The 17098-nt window shown below is 48.2% G+C and overlaps 2 pseudogenes; both read left to right on the top strand.

Moving 5' to 3' along the window:
• Positions 1-212, top strand: LOC136573906 (U2 spliceosomal RNA; annotated as a pseudogene).
• Positions 213-8105: 7893 nt separating this feature from the next.
• On the top strand, positions 8106-8316 carry LOC136574020 (U2 spliceosomal RNA; annotated as a pseudogene).
• Positions 8317-17098: the final 8782 nt, after the last annotated feature.

Genomic DNA, 17098 nt, shown 5'->3' on the forward strand with positions numbered 1-17098 from the left:
AACTCTTTTTGTGTTAATAAAGTCACCCCACTAGATGGGGATGTTAACTTAAAAAAAAATCTGTTCTTATCAGTTTAATATCTGATACGTCCCCTATCTGGGGACCATATATTAAATGGATTTTTAGAACAGGGAGCTGGAAAAAGAGCTTGCTCTGTCCACTCCACGCATTGACCTGGTATTGCAGTACCTCCAGGACCGGTGCACCCCCTTTCCTACAACAGTTTCCAAAAGCAGAAAAACAAAACCGATAAGCAAGAGGTGCAGCGCAGCTGTGGCGGCGGCTGCTGCTACCACCACCCAAGCACTTTGATTGACACTCAGCCCGTCTGCTCGCAACATTGTATCCACTGAGCAGCTGCGTCTGCCAGAGTGTGCACAGCACAGGTACAACTGGAAGCAAAACAACACACACACACACACACCAGTTCATATGGCAGCCGCACTCTATAGTTCGTACCTACCGCTGCGCTAATAGCCAAGTTGGAAACATCGGGGAGGCACAGCGTATCCTGGCAGCCTGCGTCTGTATGCTCCACGTATTCGGGTCATGGGTGTATGTGCAGGGGGCCCGGAGCCCCAGGGGGCCCATAAAGTCTCTCTTCCCCACATTGTAAACCAATGCTATTAATGAAGCTTTATAGTTTGGGGGCCCAGTTCCAGACTTTGTACTGGGGCCCCGCAGCTTCAAGTTACACCTCCGGATCAGGATAATGCTAGGCCATTCCAACCAGCCTGTGTGTGTGACCTGCAGTCGCTGGTAGTCGAAAAGCGGCCGGCCCCGGATGCGCGCTTCAGAGTGGACAGACAGCAGCGGACCCCCAATCACACAGGCCCAAGGCTTGCTATGTAGCACGGAATACCTCATTGGACTGCAGCACTCCACGCGGGCTGAGATACACGCTCCACGTGGGATGGGCAGTATTCGTCCATGAAGATCCAGGCCAACGTTTAGAGATGGAGCAACACTCGGGGAGCAAAGAACTCCAACGAACGGACGTCTACTTTACAAGGATGTATTGCTTTATTCAATGCATGGACACAGAAACAGTTCAACCGCTCGATTACAGACCGCAGTCAATACAGTAAAGAAAGAAATGTGTCTGTTTAATGTAAACTTGCATGGAGCTCGTTTGTCAGCCACTGACTGAATGCTGCTGCTGCATGTCTAAAACGTGGTCTGACGTTACATGCACCACCAAGGATAAGGCCTTGCCTATAAGCATTCCCCAGCTGGCAAAAACGGAACCTCCCTGCCTATTCCTCACCATGGAAGAACGGAACCTACCTTTTTTTTAAAAAAAGAAAGCCACAGCAGCAGCCAACTAGATTTTGGTAGGCCGCTGTCTCCCCCTTGTGTGCTGCATAAAAAATGCACTCCACTAAAAATAACAATGATCCACGAAATAGAGCGTATGGAGAGAATGAGGCTTCTAGATGAGCCGTCAGGCTATGATAAATTGTATGACACCTGGGCGATATGGATAGATGCCTGGAGCTCACCCCTATTTACCAAGTGGTTACAGACAGGGACATGTGAGTAACACGTTTAAACCACAATCGTAAAGAGAAACAACAATTCCGGAGCCCCCCCCCCTTTTTGTTTTATTTTCTCTTTCTCCCGTGTCATAGATACCTACCCTCCCTTACCACTCCCCCCCCCTTACCCTCCCCTCATTCCCCTGTTTGTAGACCTTATAAAATATCACAGACAAACATGATATAGTTCAACTCGAAATTGATTTATTAAGTTTCATTGTCAAAGTTATTTTTACATTGCTTTGAGATAAGGCAAAAGTTCCCCCCCCCCCTCCATGAAACCAATAAAACCTATATTGAATAAAATAAAAATGATGCAGTTACCGGTAGTTCTGCAGCTTCTTGGTGGAAATAAAGACCATCTCCCGTCTCCCAGCTGCAGCAGAGACTGACTAAAATGGCTGCCAAGCCCGGTATTAATGCTTCTAAATTGATGACATCACAATGGAGTGAGATCAGCCTGCCATACACCTGGCTCATGACATCACAAAGGAGTGACATCGTCAGCCTTCCAAACACCTGGCTCAATTGCATACAGTATGTATGTATGTATGTATGTGAGTCTATCTATCTATCTATCTTTATTAATTATGTAGAATATAGATATGGATTATTTCTAAATTACAGATTTTGTAGATATAGATTAAAGATAGATTTAAGATTGTGTGTGTGTGTGTGTGTATGTGTGTGTGTATATGTGTGTGTGTGTATATATATATATATATATATAATGTGTGTATATATATAATATAATGTATATATATAAAAAAAAATATAAAATCTGTAGTTATGTATGTATGTATGTATGGCGGGCAAAAAAGGCCTGCTGTATGTTTTTAAGTTCTTCGGATGACCATGCCGCTCTAATATTCTCCTTACTAGGGTCTACTAATGCTGGCCCAGGGGAAGGCAATAAAGCCCTATGGGGCCGAAGCCAATTTCCCTTATTTTAGGTAAAAAGTTTCCATCCGTCCCCACTGGAAATGCGGCCGGCCGAAGAGATCCCTCCAACCGACCGACCGACGCACCTTCAGAGACAAACTAGTGCTTGCTTCTAGTGTCATCGCCGGCTTAACCATCCTTTGTAGGGAGCTGACGAGTCCTGCAGCAGCAGGCTCTGCAAGCCTAGGATGCGTGAGCACGGTGCAAGAGGAAGGACTGAGGGTGTGAGGCTGGGCGCGGTTGAGAAGGCGTGGGGCGGGGCTATGTAAAGTTTTAATAGCTCTCCCAGCTGCCTGGGTGCATTGTGGGTGCGCCCAGAGTGCTGGCTGAGCGTGTTGCCTCAAGCCTTGGAAGTGGAGTTGGGCGGACCGGGCTACAGGTGAAACCCATTTCGGGTTATCGCTTCTCGGCCTTTTGGCTAAGTTCAAGTGCACTTGTGCAGGAGAGCTTAGCCAGAGGGTATCTCAGGTACCCCTCTCCTCGGCCTGGCGGGATCGCCCACTCCGGTGGGCTAAACCCGCCTGCTGCTATTGGGGAGAGGGCCTAGTCCTAGAGATAACGAGTTGCGATCCCCCTTGCCCTCTTAGCCTCGTGCTAAGTGTGGAGAACTTACAACAGCGGTGTTGTAAAGCGCAGAGAAAAATGAGTCATGGGTACGGACCCAGACTCCATACCGGCATACGCCCGGATACAGAACACAATTCAAGTTGTTTTTACGGATGAAGCAGCGGGTACACGTGGCCTGCGTTATGTGGTAGAGGACGTGCTCATGGGTGTATTCAATATACAAAAGCGAGAGATTCTGGCGATACAGGACTACCCCAAGCGTAGGACTTATGATGTTACCTTTACCCAGAAAGGTATTTTCCATGATTTGATCAATGCGATTCCTACCAAACAAGATCCACGGCTTGAGGGTGTCCAGTTGGTTGAGCACGTCCTAGATGTGACCAAGCTCATAGTGATTAAGATGTATTCTCCCTACGCTGACCAAAAAGAAGTGGAAGCCTTTCTCAGTGGCTATTTCAAATCGGTCAAGTGTATGGGAAAGATTATGAATGAGCTTGGTATTTGGACATCTAAATGGAGGTTCCAGGTCACGTGTATTAAGGACCCTGGATGCCCAGGGGGTCTGAAACTACCGCCCGCTCGTTTTAAACTGGGTAACGTGAGTGGCGACCTCTATTTTGCGGGAATGCCAGCCTACTGCCGCAACTGTAGAAAATATGGCCATGAGAAAGACAGTTGCGGCGTCACCTGCAGGAATTGTGGTGGTTCAGAGCACGAGACCAACCAGTGTCCTATGGCAAAGAAATGTGATATATGCGGCAGAGTTGGTCATCTTTCCTTTGAGTGTCGCCATAGGACACGAAATACGGAGCAGCGAGGGCAGCCAAGGAAGCCAGTAGACCAAACCGCACCCCCCCAAGGAGAGGAACCGGAGGACATGGATACCACCAGCAGACCCCCCCAAAACGATGAAGGTAAAGCAAAAGAGCAGCGGCGTAGCAAGAGGAGGGCTGCAGAGCGGCTGATGGACTCCCACCCCCAGGAGCCTGGGTCAGAGAGGAGTCCAAATGAAGCCGGTTCTGGCCCGCAGGAGACGCCGGCTGCGGAGGTACCCGAGGCAGAAGACCCCGGGGGAGACGCAGCGGCAACAAAAAGGCGGAAAGGCTCCAAGGCCACCCTGTACTCGGAGGTGGTACGGGGGGGACCTAAGGAAGTACCTGCTGATGCAGCGAAACCGGACGGTCCCCCTAAGGTGCCATCCACCAGTGCCCCTCCCCCTCCCTGCCAGGTGGGGGATCCAAGGGCAACCTCCGAGGTGGTGGCCAGGAGCCAAGTACCCACCCCTGCAGAGGGGAAACGAGAGCAGCAGGAGGCCGACTTGCCGACCCCTGGGGTTGATACGCTACCCATGTCGTCCATCTGGGACTTATCGGACATTCCTGCCTCGGGTGCCCTGGGGGGTCAGCTGAGTGATGGGAGTTCCTCTCCAGCATCATCGTTGTTTACCGTGGATTCGGATGCGGGGGGGTATGAGAGCTCCAGCGGGGTCTCTGGTGTAGCCGGAGAGTGTGGGTTTTAAGTTGAACACCGCGGGTGTGTACGACACCATCCTTTCACACACTCAATGATGGCGGACCTTTCATGTCTCACTTTTAATGTAAGAAGCCTCGAGAGTAAAGTGAGACGGGCTGCCCTGTTTAACTACCTCACCATTTTTGCTGCTTCCGTGTTCTTCCTGCAGGAATGCGGCATCCCACACAAATCCCAATATAAAAAATACGAGAAAGATTGGGTACATGGGCCATCAGTCTGGTCTGGATCTAACGAGTCCAGATCAGCAGGGGTCGCCATTCTTTTTAAAGGGAACGTTTTTATTGAAAATTTTTATGAAATCTTACCAGGCAGAATTTTATTGGTCAGAGCTTTTATCAACGGTATTAAATGTCAGTTTTTAAATTTTTATGGTTCTCCGGAAAAGAAGGTGAGAGCAGAAATGTTGGAGATTTTACCCCTTTTTATTAACACTTCTTATCCCCTTATTTTAGCTGGTGATTTTAATTGTGTTTTAAGGGGGGAACGCCGGTTCTCTAACTCCGTAAGCAGGAACTATGACAAAACCGCAAACATGCTGAAGAACATCGTAACAGATCACCTGCTTACGGATGTTTTTAAAACATGCAACCCGCATTTACCAGAAGAGGCCGGCGTGACCTGGAGCAACACCACCTGCAGCTCCAGGATAGATTTTATCTTCTGCTCTCACCAGGTACAACCTTTTAGATCTGATGTTTTTAATAATACCTTCTCTGACCACAAGGTTTTATTTTTTAAAGCGAACCTTGGAGCAAGAAGGAGAACCAGAAATGCCTGGAAGATGAACGTGTCCCTTCTACAAGATCCGCAGATTTTATCTGATTTTATTACCTTTTTTAAAGAGTGCAGACGGGTAAGAGATCCCAACATTCCCACCAGCCAGTGGTGGGAAAAAATGCAAATCAAGATTAAGGACTATTTTATCAGGGTTGGGATCTCCAAAGCCAAGGAGAAACAGGATTTTTATTCTGATTTAAACACCCGTCTGCAGACCCTGTACAAAATGAGAGAGCATGATATTGACGTGACGAAAGAAGTTTTAGATATAAAAAAAGATATCGCCAAATGCCTGGAGCAGAAGGGCAAAGAAATTATTTTCCGTTCCCGAGTTAAACACCTTGAGGAGAACGAGACCTGCTCCAGGTATTTTTTTAAGAAAGTTACTGACAAAAAATGCGTTTTAAATAACCTTGATGGAGTCACAGATGTACAGGGTCTTTTAGGAAAGGTACATGGTTTTTACGCGGATCTTTTTAACACTAAAAGTGTGGATATAAGTTTTATGGAGGACTCATTAGAGGAGATCACGGATGTTTTAGATCCTGTCTCACAGAGGTTTTTATTGCGGGATATCTCGGAGCAGGAAATTGTAGATACCATCCGTAGTTTTAAACCAGGCAAGGTGCCTGGTCCGGACGGTATACCCATCGAGTTTTATGTTACGTTTTATGGAATTTTAAAAGAGGATTTTTATTCTCTTTTTACAGAAGTTTTTAATTCCAAGAGCCTCCCAGGGTCATGGCGGAAGGGTGAGGTGTCTCTATTATACAAAAAAGGTGACAAGACAGATATCAGGAACTGGAGACCCATCACCCTTCTAAACGCCGATTACAAAATCATGGCTAAAATATGCGCCAACAGACTCAAAAATATAATACACAAGATCATACATCCAAATCAAGTCTGTGGCGTCCCTGGGAGGGCCATACATGATAATTTAAACCTTTTAAAAGACTGTATTAGCGACACCAAGTCAAGGCATGGTAAAACTGTCATTTTATCCATAGACTTTGAGAAGGCCTTTGACAGAGTGTCGCATTTTTATCTTTTTAAGGTTTTAGAGAAGATGGGTATACCAGAAGGCTTTTTATTGTCCCTAAGAGCCTTTTATGAAAACTGCACGAGTAAGATTTTAGTAAACGGTTTTAAGACGCAGGATGTCCTTTTAAAATCCGGGGTGAAACAGGGGTGTCCCTTGTCCCCACTACTTTTTATCTGTGCATTGGAGCCTCTTTTATGTGCAATACGAGCCGATAAGCAGCTCAGAGGAACCCCCCTTCCGGGTGGGGGGGGGTATTGAGGCTAAAGTAGTGGGGTACATGGATGATGTCGCGGTGCTCTGCAGGGACACCCTCTCAATTCAAAAAACCATGAAACAAATTCAGTATTTTTGCTGCTCCTCCGGTTTTAAAGTGAATTTTAGTAAAAGCAACATTTTAAACATTGGAGACATGCTTTTAACGGACATTCCTGTACCGGTTTCTGATTCCGTGCAGATTTTAGGGGTCTCCTTTAATGAGTCCAACAACGGTTTTACCAGTTGGGACTTGGTGGCACAAAAAATAAACAAAAAGTTATGTATGTGGAGCATGCGGCAGCTGACGCTGGAGGGGAAGGTTTTAATAACAAAGATGATTATCTTACCTATTTTATTGTATCTTAGTCTGGTGTTTCCCCCTCCAGACCGGCTGCTAAAGAAGATCACAAAGGCATGCTTCACCTTCTTATGGAACTCCAAAATGGAAAAGCTTAGGAGAGAGATAGTTTTAAAACCCAAACCTATGGGGGGGAAGGATTTCCCTGATTTTAAAGCTTTTCTTTTAACTAAGTATTTTAGCATGTGTCTTAACGCTGTTTTTAAAAATCACTTTTGGTCATATTTTATCCGCTACAACACAGGTTATTTTATGCGCAGAAATGGGTGGTTTTCCACAGTCTTAAATTCCCCCTATTCTTTTAACCTGCCGGATGAGTATCGAATTTTAGGAAAAATTGTGATTTTATATAATTTTAGCGGAAAGACGGTGCAATACCTTTTAAATAGTAAGAAAGTATACAAAGATTTTAAGGAAAGTGGTTTTATGGCGCCTGCAAGTAATTTTAATGAAGAGAGAACAAAAGAAATATGGAAAATGGTAAATGACAACTCTCTTTTTAACCCACAGAAGGACCTTGCCTGGAGCTGCGTTCACGAGTGTCTTCCATGCCGGGCATTCCAGCATCGAAGAGGGCTGACCAACTCTGCCGCCTGCCCAAGACCAGGATGCCAAGAAGACCGTGCAACATCTTATGTGGACTTGTTTTTTTACTAAAATCATATGGACTAAAATAAGCCCTCTTCTACACAAAATCACCCGGAACAAAGGAATAAAGATGGAGACCGTGCTGTATGGATGTCTGGAGTGCCCCACACGGACCGAGAAGATAATGGCATGGAAGATTATCAACTGCGTGAAGGCAGCTCTATGGAAGGCCCGGAATATTTTATTATTCAAACATGAGGTTTTATCGGTGCAGGATGTTTTATCTATTTGTCTTAGCGAGATGTACGATTATTTTATAATAGATAAGAAAAACTTTCCTATTTTATCCAGAAAATGGCTTTTAAGGGAATGGAGTTCCATATTGTGATGCCACCAAGTGCCCATTTTATATGTTTGTATTTGTATTTTTAAAGAGTTTTTGTTTTTAAGAACATTTTAGGTTTTAAAATGTTCTTAATATGTTACCGAATTGTAAAACTCTTTTTGTGTTAATAAAGTCACCCCACTAGATGGGGATGTTAACTTAAAAAAAAAATCTGTTCTTATCAGTTTAATATCTGATACGTCCCCTATCTGGGGACCATATATTAAATGGATTTTTAGAACAGGGAGCTGGAAAAAGAGCTTGCTCTGTCCACTCCACGCATTGACCTGGTATTGCAGTACCTCCAGGACCGGTGCACCCCCTTTCCTACAACAGTTTCCAAAAGCAGAAAAACAAAACCGACGAGCAAGAGGTGCAGCGCAGCTGTGGCGGCGGCTGCTGCTACCACCACCCAAGCACTTTGATTGACACTCAGCCCGTCTGCTCGCAACATTGTATCCACTGAGCAGCTGCGTCTGCCAGAGTGTGCACAGCACAGGTCCAACTGGAAGCAAAACAACACACACACACACACACCAGTTCATATGGCAGCCGCACTCTATAGTTCGTACCTACCGCTGCGCTAATAGCCAAGTTGGAAACATCGGGCCGGCACAGTGTATCCTGGCAGCCTGCGTCTGTATGCTCCACGTATTCGGGTCATGGGTGTATGTGCAGGGGGCCCGGAGCCCCAGGGGGCCCATAAAGTCTCTCTTCCCCACATTGTAAACCAATGCTATCAATGAAGCTTTATAGTTTGGGGGCCCAGTTCCAGACTTTGTACTGGGGCCCCGCAGCTTCAAGTTACACCTCCGGATCAGGATAATGCTAGGCCATTCCAACCAGCCTGTGTGTGTGACCTGCAGTCGCTGGTAGTCGAAAAGCGGCCGGCCCCGGATGCGCGCTTCAGAGTGGACAGACAGCAGCGGAGCCCCAATCACACAGGCCCAAGGCTTGCTATGTAGCACGGAATACCTCATTGGACTGCAGCACTCCACGCGGGCTGAGATACACGCTCCACGTGGGATGGGCAGTATTCGTCCATGAAGATCCAGGCCAACGTTTAGAGATGGAGCAACACTCGGGGAGCAAAGAACTCCAACGAACGGACGTCTACTTTACAAGGATGTATTGCTTTATTCAATGCATGGACACAGAAACAGTTCAACCGCTCGATTACAGACCGCAGTCAATACAGTAAAGAAAGAAATGTGTCTGTTTAATGTAAACTTGCATGGAGCTCGTTTGTCAGCCACTGACTGAATGCTGCTGCTGCATGTCTAAAACGTGGTCTGACGTTACATGCACCACCAGGGATAAGGCCTTGCCTATAAGCATTCCCCAGCTGGCAAAAACGGAACCTCCCTGCCTATTCCTCACCATGGAAGAACGGAACCTACCTTTTTTTAAAAAAAAGAAAGCCACAGCAGCAGCCAACTAGATTTTGGTAGGCCGCTGTCTCCCCCTTGTGTGCTGCATAAAAAATGCACTCCACTAAAAATAACAATGATCCACGAAATAGAGCGTATGGAGAGAATGAGACTTCTAGATGAGCCGTCAGGCTATGATAAATTGTATCACACCTGGGCGATATGGATAGATGCCCGGAGCTCACCCCTATTTACCAAGTGGTTACAGACAGGGACATGTGAGTAACACGTTTAAACCACAATCGTAAAGAGAAACAACAATTCCGGAGCCCCCCCCCCTTTTTGTTTTATTTTCTCTTTCTCCCGTGTCATAGATACCTACCCTCCCTTACCACTCCCCCCCCTTACCCTCCCCTCATTCCCCTGTTTGTAGACCTTATAAAATATCACAGACAAACATGATATAGTTCAACTCGAAATTGATTTATTAAGTTTCATTGTCAAAGTTATTTTTACATTGCTTTGAGATAAGGCAAAAGTTTCCCCCCCTCCATGAAACCAATAAAACCTATATTGAATAAAATAAAAATGATGCAGTTACCGGTAGTTCTGCAGCTTCTTGCTGGAAATAAAGACCATCTCCCGTCTCCCAGCTGCAGCAGAGACTGACTAAAATGGCTGCCAAGCCCGGTATTAATGCTTCTAAATTGATGACATCACAATGGAGTGACATCAGCCTGCCATACACCTGGCTCATGACATCACAAAGGAGTGACATCGTCAGCCTTCCAAACACCTGGCTCAATTGCATACAGTATGTATGTATGTATGTATGTATGTGAGTCTATCTATCTATCTATCTATCTATCTATCTATCTATCTATCTATCTTTATTAATTATGTAGAATATAGATATGGATTATTTCTAAATTACAGATTTTGTAGATATAGATTAAAGATAGATTTAAGATTGAGTGTGTGTGTGTGTGTGTGTGTGCGTATATATATATATATATATATATATATATATATATATATGTATATATATATAATGTGTATATATATAATGTGTATATATATATATATATATATATATATATATATATATATATATATATATAATGTGTGAATATCTAATGTATATATGTAAAAAAAAATATAAAATCTGTAGTTATGTATGTATGGCGGGCAAAAAAGGCCTGCTGTATGTTTTTAAGTTCTTCGGATGACCATGCCGCTCTAATATTCTCCTTACTAGGGTCTACTAATGCTGGCCCAGGGGAAGGCAATAAAGCCCTATGGGGCCGAAGCCAATTTCCCTTATTTTAGGTAAAAAGTTTCCATCCGTCCCCACTCGAAATGCGGCCGGCCGAAGAGATCCCTCCAACCGACCGACCGACGCACCTTCAGAGACAAACTAGTGCTTGCTTCTAGTGTCATCGCCGGCTTAACCATCCTTTGTAGGGAGCTGACGAGTCCTGCAGCAGCAGCAGCAGCAGCAGGCTCTGCAAGCCTAGGATGCGTGAGCACGGTGCAAGAGGAAGGACTGAGGGTGTGAGGCTGGGCGCGGTTGAGAAGGCGTGGGGCGGGGCTATGGAAAGTTTTACAAACTCTCCCAGCTGCCTGGGTGCATTGTGGGTGCGCCCAGAGTGCTGGCTGAGCGTGTTGCCTCAAGCCTTGGAAGTGGAGTTGGGCGGACCGGGCTACAGGTGAAACCCGTTACGGGTTATCGCTTCTCGGCCTTTTGGCTAAGACCAAGTGTACCTAGTACAGGAAGTCTTAGCCGGAAGGTAACTCGGGTACCCCTCTCCTTTGCCTGGCGGGATCGCCCACTTCGGTGGGCTTCACCCGCCTGCTGCCATCAGGGAGAGGGATTAGTCCCAGGGTAAACGGGTTGCGATCCCCCTGCCTCTTCTGGTCTCCAGGCCAGGAGAGGGCGCTTTTCATACCACATCACGAAAGCGGTTTTTGTGATATTCCCAAATATCAAAAATGGGCGAGGGCCCTACCGACATACCGGCTTATGCGCGGATAAAGAACACTATACGTGTGTCTTTTTCAGATAGTGCGGACACACGTGGTCTGAAATATGTGGTTGAGGACGTGCTTAAAGGCGTTTTTAACGTACAAAAACACGAGATCCTGGCTATACAAGACTACCCGAAGCGACGGATCTACGATGTAACCTTGACAGAGACAGGCATCTTCCGGGACCTGGTCGCAGCCATATCGACAAAAAAAGATCCGAAGCTGGAGGGAGTCTTGTTAGTCGAGCACGTCCTCGACATCACTAAACTCGTGGTGATTAAGATGTATTCGCCCTACACTGACGTGAAGGAAGTTGAGGACTTTCTTTTACGATACTTCAAAGCGGTCAGATGTACGGGTAAGATTATGAACGAGTTTGGTATATGGACTTCAAAATGGCGCTTCCAGACCACGTGTGTAAGTGACCCCAGTTGGCCGGGGGGAGTGATCTTACCGCCTGCGCGTTTTAAATTGGGCAAGGTGAATGGCGACCTATACTTTGCGGGAATGCCCGACTTTTGCAGGATTTGCTCAAAATACGGTCATCAAAGAGAGTCCTGTGCAAGCACTTGTAAGAAATGTGGGGGTACGGATCACGAGACGAGTAAATGCCAGAAAGGAAAAGGGTGCTATTTTTGCGGCGGTGTTGGTCACCTCTATACGTTTTGCCCCCACAGAGCACAGAGGACGGAGCAGCAAGGGCGACCCGGACCCAAAGAGCAGCCGGGGCAGCCAGATGACCAGAAAACACCCCCCCAGGGAGAGGAACCTGAGGAGATGGAGGTTGCAAGTGGACCCCCCCAAAACGAAGGCAAGGAGCAGCGGAGCATTAAGCGGAGGGTGAGTGATCGGCGGACAGGCTCTCCCTCCCGGGAAACCGGTCGAGGTAGTAGAGCCAAGGAAGCCGGTCCAGGCCCTCCCACGATGCCCGCTCAAGCGGTGCCTGAGGCGGAGGACCCTGGGGGAACGGCGGCAGCTCAAAAAAGGCGGAAAGGCTCAGGTGACAGGCTGTACTCGGAGGTGGTGCAGGGGGGAACACCGGAGATCCCGACGAAGTCGGAGGACCCGGTGAAAGTACCCCCTGCGGTGCCATCCCAGAATGCCCCGCCCCCTCCTGTCCAGGAGGGGGCACGGGGTGCCACCTCTGAGGAGGCAGAGGAAATGAGCCAAGTACCCACCCCGGCGGAGGGGAAAGAGAAGGACATGGGAGCTGGCCTGCTAGCCCCCATGGAGATTCAAGAAACAATCGAATCAATATGGGACCTCACGCAGATCCCTCTCTCGGGCACCGTCGGGGGTCCACTGAGTGAAGTAGGTTCCTCTCCAGCATCAGCGTTCACGTTAGATTCGGATGCGGGGGGGTGTGAGAGTGCCAGCGAGGTCTTTGGCTTGCCCGGAGACTTCTAAAGAGAAGACCCACGTTATACCATAGTCTCCAATGGCTGCTCTGTCGGGACTCACATTTAATGTCAGAAGCATCGAGAGCCACGTGAGGAGGGTCGCCCTCTTCAACTATCTGACTATTTTTGCTGCCTCCGTCTTTTTCCTGCAGGAGTGCGGTATCCCGCATAGGGCCCAGTACAAAAAATACCAAGAGGACTGGGTACATGGACCGTCGGTCTGGTCCGGCTCTAACGAGACCAGATCGGCGGGGGTCGCCATTCTTTTTAAAGGGAACGTTTTTATTGATGTTATTAACGAAATTTTACCAGGCAGAGTTTTATTGGTCAAAGCGTTTATTAATGGTATAAAGTGGCAGTTTTTAAATTTTTATGGGTCAACAGATAAAAATGAAAGAGCGGAGATGTTGGAGATTTTACCCTTGTTTTTAAACGATTCTGATCCTCTGATTTTAGCGGGGGATTTTAATTGTATTTTAAAGGGGGAACGCCGGCTTTCCAGCTCAGTGAGCAGAAATTACGACAAAACCTCATCTTTGTTAAAAAATGTAATTTTAGACGCCAAGCTCACTGATGCTTTTAAAACATGCAATCCCAACGCATCAGAGGAAGCCGGCGTCACCTGGAGCAACAAGATCTGCAGCTCCAGGATAGATTTTATGTTCTGCTCTTATCAAGTACTGCCTTTTAGATGTGATTCTTTTACCAACGTGTTTTCTGACCATAAGCTTTTATATTTTAAAGTTGATACAGTTTTAAAAAGAAAAACTGGAAAGAATGCCTGGAAATTTAACGTGTCCCTTTTAGAAGATCCGCAGGTTTTATCTGATTTTTTCGCTTTTTATAGAAACTGCAGACGAGTGAAGGATCCCAACACTCCCACCAGCCAGTGGTGGGAGAAGATGAAACAAAAAATCAAAACATTCTTCATCAAGGTTGGGATCACCAAAGCTAGAGAGAAACGTATATTTTATTCAAATCTGAACACTCGTCTGCAGACCCTGTATAAGTTCCGTGAACATGATATAGAGGTGGACCACGAGATCATCGAGGTGAAGAAAGAGATCGCCCGGTGCCTGGAGCAGAGGGGAAAGGAGATTATATTCCGTTCAAAAGTAAAACATCTGGAGGAGAACGAGACCCGCTCCAGGTACTTCTTCAAGAAGATAAGAGACAAGCCAAGCGGACAGTCCTCGATGATCTCGGTGGCACCAAGGACGTACAGGGTATTTTAAAGAAAGTGCATGAGTTTTATGCGGATCTTTTTAATACAAAAACTGTTGACAGTGATTTTATGAATGACTCGTTGAAGGAGATCACTGACGTTTTAGATCCTGGTTCTTGTGAAATTTTATTACGGGACATCACAGAACAGGAGATTTTAGACACTATCAAAAGTTTTAAACCAGGTAAGGTGCCTGGGCCCGATGGTATACCCATAGAGTTTTATGTCACCTTTTTTGGTATTTTTAAGGATGACCTCTTCTCCCTTTTTACAGAAGTTTTTAGGTCTAAAGCCCTCCCGGGGTCCTGGAAGAAGGGTGACGTGTCTCTCCTATACAAAAAAGGAGACAAGACCGATATTAAAAACTGGAGACCGATCACCCTTCTGAACAGTGACTACAAAATAATGGCTAAGATATGTGCAAACCGTCCCGAAATCCTGACCTAAGGATTTCTGCTTCCTGTTTCCTGTGGTACAAGCTTAACCACGGATCCAGGTACTGGCTTCTCACTGGTGTTTGCATTTCCGCCGGTGCTACCCACCGCGGGAACCGTCCTTTGTTTCCGGAAACAGCGAATTGGACTTTCCGCGGCTGGTGCTAACATGTCACATGCACCAAGGCCAAAAAGGCTTGTAACCAGTTTCCAACAGTTTTAGCGATCTTCGGCTTTTTATCAGCACCTCGCTCTGACCGCTCACCATCACCTGGTCCGCTGAAAGCAAGGACCATATATCAATATACACACCATTTTTAATTTTATCAACCACATCATCGAGCAGACCCACCCCTAAAGGGGCAACACCACAAAACAATGAATCAGCGTACTGTAAACCATCCGTTGGATCACTTTTTATATCAATATACACACCATTTTCCATTTTATCAACCACATTCTTCGTATTTTATCACCACATTCTCGGGCAGACCCACCCCTAAAGGGGCAACAATTTTCCATTTTGGATCACTTTCTGCACCCGCTGCTGAGCAAGCACCAACATTTTCCACAGGCGGGCCTGCGCCCCCTGGAGCCACACAGGACACTGAAAGCCCCCTTTTTTTTTTTGATCAACCTTGCCCAGCAGCGACCTCAGAACCGACACTAAATCATCCTTCTCCGCACCCGATGCGGGATCCAAAACATTTTTTAACACATTCCATAATGTAGACTCACCAATTGGACGGACCTCCGGCGTTGCCAAGGGTGATCCCCTCGCTGTACCGCTCCCTCGGTTACGGCCCATATCGAACGCGGGCTGCCGACCCCTCGGCTGCAGAGCCCTCCTTGTAATATCCGACTGAGACGTGCCAGGCTGGTCCAGCCCTGACCGATCCTGCATATGCTCCTGCCACCTATGGCGTTCCCGGACCTTCTGATAAAGGGATGACTGCGGGTCCGACCTCCGTGGCTGCTCCTGGCACATGTAATACTCGTCCTGGCCGCTGCTCACTACTTCCTCACTTGACTCGCGCCCCCTGCTGCTCGCACTACGCCCTACGCTTGACATCTCTAGCTGAGCTTGAAACTCCCTATCCTGCCTCAACTGTCTGGCTCGCTCTTTCTGCCTCTGCCTGGCCCCCTGACCCTGTTTCTTTGAGCTCCTGCGTGTGACCTGCCTATGTGGGGGAGGGTAAGCTATGGGTTCTGCTGCAGGGGGGATGTAGTGTGGGTTGATATAACACTGCCTATACTGGCTATCCTGGGCTGTTGGGCGCTGGTACCTGGTGGAGGGGGGCTGACGGCCCTGTAGTGCGGCCATGTGCTGAGTGGCAGGGGCTGCAGTGCTGTGCCATGGGTCTAGGTGTCCCCAACCGGGTCCCTCTTGAGGGCTGTGTGTCCCCCTACCTGGCCCATTTCCTTTAGTGAGGGGAGCTGTACCTGTACCCCTAGCCCCCCCCCCCCCCGGATGGTGATATGTGCTGTCTTCCCCCTCCCTGCTACCGTCCGAGAGGCTGGAGCACCCCGGGCCGTATGTCGGGGGGGGGGGGGGTTGCGTGTGCCCCTGTGCTCCGTTCTCCCCCTCATGTCCTCTGTCCTCCCTCCCCCCTCCCCCCTGCCACATGTTCTCCCTCTGCGCTGCGCTGTCTGTACTGTCTGTGCCCCCGCCTGCGCTGCGCCGCCATCTTCAGCGGACGTGCGGCCTGACCGCGCGCTCCCCTGCTCCTCTCCACTGCTCCCGCCGCGCTCACCTCGCTGATGGTCACGATTCCTGCGCCCGGCCGCGCGATGCTGCTGCTGCTCGGAGCCCGCTGCGACTGCCGACTGCCGTGCCCTTTGCTCCGGACTCCCGGCAGTAAGTGTCCCATGTGTCTCTGCTGCCGGCGCTCCCGCCGTACCTCGCGGTTCCGGCGCCGACTTCCGTCCTGCTAGTCCTTCCCTCCTCGGGCCTGCGCTGCCCAGGCTGCTTCTTCCACCTCCCCTCTTCGGCGCTGGGCTTGGGCTTACCCGCGCGGGGGGCTGCTTTCGTCGGCGCGGTCTCCCTCGGGGCGCATCTCCGATAGTTGCTGGCTCTTCTCCTGGTCTCCGCAGCTGCTCCTCCTGCCCGACTGGCTTCCTGACTTCGGTGGTCATCTTGCAGCTTGCCAGCACCTCTTCCAGCCATCCGGTGCCGTCCTGCATCACCGCTGCTTGGATCCTGGAACGAAGGTCCTCCATTTTCTCCCTTCTTTATCCCGCTGCTAGATTCTTCCACCCGACTCTTCTGAACTTCTCTTGTCTTCCAACCGCTTCTTCTTTCCCCAACTCTTGTCTTCTGTGCAACAGATGTTTTCACTTTGTTCTTTCTTTGCTGTTTCTCCGAAAATCTCCCTTTGTTCGTCTGCTCAATCCTTAACGTCCTTCTTCTTCTCTTCCTAGACTGCTTATGGCATTTTTCCCGCTCTTACTCCTTCTACTTCCTGTCCTAGCTCCTCCCCCCTCCACTAACTCTGCTCGCTCTTGAATAACCCCCCCCCACCTTCCTGCCCCCAGTCCCGCGCCGCATCGTTACTCACTTTGCGGCATACAACTCTGTCCACTCCATGCATTGACCTGGTATTGCAGTACCTCCAGGACCGGTGCACCCCCTTTCCTACAACCGTTTCC

This window comes from Eleutherodactylus coqui, chromosome 7, assembly GCF_035609145.1.
Source record: "Eleutherodactylus coqui strain aEleCoq1 chromosome 7, aEleCoq1.hap1, whole genome shotgun sequence".
Classification (NCBI taxonomy): Eukaryota; Metazoa; Chordata; class Amphibia; order Anura; family Eleutherodactylidae; genus Eleutherodactylus; species Eleutherodactylus coqui.